Source organism: Silene latifolia, chromosome 9, assembly GCF_048544455.1.
Source record: "Silene latifolia isolate original U9 population chromosome 9, ASM4854445v1, whole genome shotgun sequence".
Lineage (NCBI taxonomy): Eukaryota > Viridiplantae > Streptophyta > Magnoliopsida > Caryophyllales > Caryophyllaceae > Silene > Silene latifolia.
The window spans coordinates 224,106,546-224,112,586 of record NC_133534.1 but is presented as its reverse complement, the minus strand read 5'-3'; the positions used below and the strand labels follow the sequence as shown (position 1 = coordinate 224,112,586).

Here is a 6,041-nt window from a genome sequence, read left to right as displayed (position 1 = left end):
TCACTACCCTCTTCTTCTCTTTCTTCCTCACCTTCTTGCTCTCCACTCTCGACAACGACCATCGGGAATTCATAGTTTTCGAACACATGGAATAAAAGGGAAAAATAAAAGCGAGTCGGGGTCAAAACCGTGTCGAATGGGGTCAAAAATCATGAAAAGGAAGAGGGGAATTGTCAAAAATAATAAATCATCAATTATTAAATCCCTCTTCAAATGTGGACTAATACTCTTACTAGGCCAATATAATCGGCACTTATCTATATCACACGGCCCAAGGCCTTATTACTAGCTAAGTCCAATTCCCTACTTGCTTATTTATTTCATTATTTAATTAAAGTCTTATTTTCAATTATTATTATAAATGCCACTAATTAATTATTTGAATTATATAAATTATTCTTATAAATACTTATTAAATTACGGGGTATTACACGGTCCCATGAATGTAGCAATACCCGAAGTTCTTTTCCTATCCACGAGCTACCCGCGAAATCCACATCGGAAAATCCTACAAGATCAAGTTCATAATGAGATGCATACCAAAGATATAGACCTTGCGTTCTAACCAAATACCTAAAAATCCGTTTGACGGCTTTGAAATGTGATTCCTTAGGATTTTATTGGAAACGGGCACACAAGTACACACTAAATTGTATGTCAAGTCGAATAGCGGTTAAATAAAGTAATGAACCGATCATACCTCGATACACGTTTTCACTAACACTTTTACCATTTTCGTCTTTGTCAAGTTTGATGTTAGAGACCATTGGTGTAGCATAAGGTTTAGCATTAGTCTGTTGGAGCTTGTGTCCTCCACAAATTAGTGTGATAACATTTATAAATCTCTTATAGGTTCACAAGGGTATACTTCGTATTTTATCAGTTGATTAACGATTACCTAATAACGGTTGGCTTGCTAGAAAGTTTGACGTTATTATCATACAGATGGCGGTGATCAACTGGTCCCTAAAAGTCACACCTAAAGGATGTGTTTGAGAGATGTGGTTATGGAAATGTAATCACATTGATGCCTTATATGACTAAACAGTTAGTCAATGTGTTGATGAGACGATTATTTAATTCCGATTAAATAATATTAGCTGAGACGAATTAACTGTCAATTCGTAAATTGAATATAATAAGTTATATTTAATTAATGTATATAATGTTAGCTTGGACGAATTAATATGTTAATTCATAACTAAATGTAATCCGTTATATTTAATAAGCTAATTATAAATATGCGATATTTATAGTTAATGTATATATTATACAATATTGTCAGTGTAAATGTTGACAGACCGGTATTAATTAATCGACTTCAAGCCGTTGTGTGTAGTCTTATTAATACATATCAATATAATTGACAATTTATACAAAGATACACATTTTTATACATTATGGAAACATCTAAAAATAAGAGGATTTTATCCTCCTATTTTTTAACTTTCGGCAAAAACCGAATGGAAGAAAAAAAAAAGAAAGAAAATTTTTTTTCCTATTTTTTCTTCTCTTGTTTTTTCGGTTGTATTAGGGTAGAAAGGGAGATCATTTCTCTCTCTCTCTCTCTCTCTCTTTAACCTAATTTTGACCTAGCCTCCTCTCATCAAAAGAAAAACACAAAAACCCTAAATAATATTTACAGAAAATTGGGGATCGATTCTAGCAAAAGAACAAAGGCATATCTCATATCATCTTGGGTGCAACTGATAGGAGAATATCATTGCGATATTGTTCATAGGCCATATTAGCTAGGACCGAAGGTTATTCCTTAATTCTCTACCTTTTGTTTATGTAATTTATTTTATGACTCGCATTCATCATTATAAATCGTTATAATCCTTATATTTAATGGGAAGCATACAGATAATTCCCACAAGTGGTATCAGAGCCAAGGCCACGATTTTATTTTCACATTTTCATAAATAAATTTAAACAAAATTTTAACAAAAGAAAAAAAAAACAATCGGCCGAATAAAAAAAAATTTTTGTCGTGACAAATTTTTTTGCGGTGTTGAATTTCTTTTTTTTTTTTGTTGATTTGTTTCCATTTTGATTTTTCATATTGTTGTTTTAATTAGTTAAAATGATTATGATACGTGCATATTCTATACACTTTATCTGCGGTTTTGGCACGTATTTCCATGCATAATTGATAGCTTAAGGCTACTATTTCTCCCGAAACGGTTTACTTTGCATTTTCTATGAATTATTGTAGGAATGCGTGGAAGTAGGCTAAATCAAGCCAAGTTCGTCCTCCGGAAGCGAGTTCAAGGAAGCCAAGAGGAAGGAGAGTTCATTTCACTCACCTTGAGATGCGTGCAAGGAGTGAAGAGTTGTTTGGAAGCCACAAGGAGCCACTGCACAGCATTTTCAGTCGATCGACTACGCCTTTCAGTCGATCGACCACCGGAGCTCGAGGCGAAGCTCTTTTATTCCGCATGTTGATCGATCGACCGTCTTGACCGACTCGATCGACCTGATTTTGAGCTAACGTTTAATTTTCCGTGTTAGACTTTTAAAAGCCCAACTTGTAATTAACTTTCGGTATCTTTTTATCAGTAGAACGCAGCAACTTTTAGGTTATGTTATTCATTCTGGAAAAAACTTAGTTTTTAGATCTAGCTTGAGACGGAAACTTTTTGATGGGAGTGCTTCGTTCTTGATATTCAATTAGTAAGCCTTTTATGCAATTCTTCTTTCTCTTATTTTTGCTTGTTAATTTAATTCTTGTTTCATCAATTAATTTCAGTAATTGAATTTCTCTCCTTTGTTCTAGTTAGATTCCGCCATGTTGAATTTGTCCTTATTTGTTAATTTCGCAATTAGTGTAGTCATGATTATGCGTAGGTAACTCCTTTGATTGGGAATTAGGTGAGCCATGGTATAAAATTAGGATTGTTGTGTAGCATGAGTTCTTCCGTATTGGTCTTGTTATCTTTTGATGGATTTCTTTGCTAGGTCGAAAGATTGGTAATTTGATTTATCGCTAGATTTAGAATTTCTCTTGAGTGAAAACTTTGATAAATTCTAGGGAATTAATGGACCGTGAGGTTATTTGAGCTTTGATCGAAAGACTAGCTTATTTCCCTGAGACCGTATTATGAGATCTCTGCGCTTGCTTGACACTTTATTTGCCATGGTGAACCGAAATTCCCGATCCTCTTTTTATCTTGTTAAGAATATTCATTTTAGCAATTAGCCAGTTAATCAATCGATTTCAAAACCCCCAATTTATCGTTACTTTATAGACTGAAAAATAGCAAACAAAATCAACCTTGTCTCTCTGTGGTTCGACCCTTACTATCACTAGCTATAGTTTTAGTCTGGAAATATAAATTTAAATTTTGGTACTAAACGACGGTATCAAATTTTGGCGCCGTTGCCGGGGAGACGGTGTAATTCTGTTTGCTTTATTTAGTTTATTTTCCTTGTCTCAGGGAACTTTTGTTCCTTGAGGCCGTTGCTTACCTTTGCTTCTAGTTTTGCTTTTGCACAGTTAGAGGACAGGTTTTTGAGAGGAAGACTTGAGTACTCTCATTTTGGAAGTTATGGCTACGATATATGATAATTTTCAGCCAAAGGAGCACCACCTTCCAAAGGGGCAACAGTTACCTACCCCTTCTACCGGTAAATTCGAGTTTCGTTCCTCTTATATTGATTTAGTGGAACGGAATCGATTCATGAGTCTACCGATGAAGACCCCTTGAAACATATGGAAATTTTCACGGACTATTGCTGTTCAATACCTATACCGGAGGGGGTAACTCAAGATGAAGTAAAGGGGTTCATGTTCTTATACTCCTTGAAGGATTCGGCGCGAGATTGGTATCGCTACCTCGATAGAGTAGCAGCTGGAGTCACTGATTGGACATCTTTAGCACTAGCCTTCTACAAGAAATACTTCCCGCTTTCAAAGACTGATGCCTTGAAGGGCAAAATCACGAGTTTTCTGCAAGGAGCCGATGAAGATTTTTGTGAAGCATGGGGACGTTTCAAAAGTTTAGTCCGAGCTGTCCCTCACCATGGTTTCCAGCAATGGTATCTTTGCAACCTATTTTACAATGCCTTATATGATGATTACAAGGTCATCTTGGATGCAGCTGCTAATGGTAGGTTTCAAAATAATACCGGTCAAAGTAAAGGTTGGAACACCATTGAGGAGATGGCAGTTCATAAAGCTGAGTTTGGAAGTTCACGTGGTAAGTCACGAAAGCAAAGTGAAGACATGACTGCTGTTGTGACACTTATAACTTCCATTTCTACCCGTCTCGAGAAACTCGAGACTTCTGAAGCTTCCAAGGGGAAAGTCGAAGTTCCTATTCAAAACTCAGATGAGATCGAGAAGTTAAGAGAGATGGTCCAACTCCTTTTGGTTCAAGTGGCGAATATGGAAGCAGCCGGGATTGAGTCCTCACGGAATTTTGTGAAACAATTGGAGAACATGGAGGCTAATCAAGCCGCTAATTCTTCAAGCAAATGTGAAGGGCCGGTTGAGACGATCAATGCCATCAATCTCAGAAGTGGCCTTTCTTATGAAAGTCCCGACAAGCCAAAGGAAGACTCGGGAAAAGATGAAGAAGCTCGTTTGAATTCTGATGCAAAACGAGTCCGATCGCTAATTCAGTCGATCGACTGCATTCCCGATCGATCGATCGAATCGTCGACGAAATAGTTTCGGTCATAAACTATTCACACCCAAAGACATCCATCGATCGACCAACACCTTGATCGATCGATCAAACACCTGACGAAGCTAATTACGACAGAACTGTTCACGCCAACGGCTTACTTGGTCGATCGACTACCCATACCACGATCGATCGATCGGATCTCCGAGCGAGGATGAAAATCCGTCAACTAGTTTGCATGATTCGTCACTCATTGATGATTTGATTTGGGGTTTTAAACCTACGGAAGTCGAAGGTTACCGATCCTACGGCCGGTGTTGCGATCCCGTATCCGAGCGTTTGAAGGCTACTAAGCTGGAGCGTAAGTTTGGTAAGTTTCCGGAGATGGTCCATAATCTCGAGGTAACGGTTCCTTTCACTGATTTAATTACCCAGGTACCCTCTTACGCTAAATTTATGAAAGATATTTTGAATCGTAAGAGAAATTTTCGTGATGATGGTAATGTTGCGTTTGTGGAGGAATGTAATGTTCTTTCACAAGTTAATGTGCCACCTAAATTAAAGGACCCTGGTAGTTTTTCAATTCCTTGCACTATAGGTAACCACGTAATTGGAAAGGCCCTTTGTGACTTAGGGGCCAGCGTTAGTGTCATGCCGTATTCTATTTGCGAAAGGTTAAACATTGGTAAACTTAAGGTGACCGATATTACCGTTCAAATGGCAAATAGATCGACTCGAGACCCTATAGGTGTTCTAGAGGATGTACCCGTTCGAGTGGGTAAGTTTTTCATTCCTGTCGATTTCGTTGTTTTGGACATTGCGGAGGATAGTCGATACCTATCATTTTAGGCGGACCGTTCTTACATACAAATTTGGGCGGTGATAGATGTCAAACGCTGAACCATCACCTTAGAGGTAGGGGATGACACCATTGAGTTCGATCTTGCTCACAAGGCAACCGAACTCGCGATGAAGATACGTGTTATTCTATTGATATTGTTGACAGGGTTGTTACTTGTAATTGGAGGGAATCCTTAGCCAAGGATCCCTTAGCCGATCTAACCCATTCGGATGAGTGTGCGGTAATACGGTGGAGAATCTTTGAGGAGCCGGATGCTTTGGTTGCCTCAATGGAGAGCTACGAGCTCAATGAAGAAGAGGATGAGATGCTTTTGAGCCTGGCCAACGATAAATTGGTGAACACTTGCTACACCATTGAAGCTGATTCCGTCTATCTTTGTGGAGGTAAAGGTGCGGGCGTAAGCCACTTCCCCCTAATCTTAAGTATGTTTTTCTAGATGATATGGAGCAAGACCCGGCTATTGTTAGCTCTAAGCTTAACGATGACCAAATATGCTGCTTTGATGTTTGTACTTAAGAAAAACAGGAAGGCTTTGGGTTACTCTTTGG

General features: G+C 38.1%; 1 pseudogene; it reads right to left on the bottom strand.

Annotated features, from left to right (window-relative positions):
* Positions 1 to 3,931: 3,931 nt before the first annotated feature.
* Positions 3,932 to 4,032, bottom strand: LOC141603849 (small nucleolar RNA R71; annotated as a pseudogene).
* Positions 4,033 to 6,041: the final 2,009 nt, after the last annotated feature.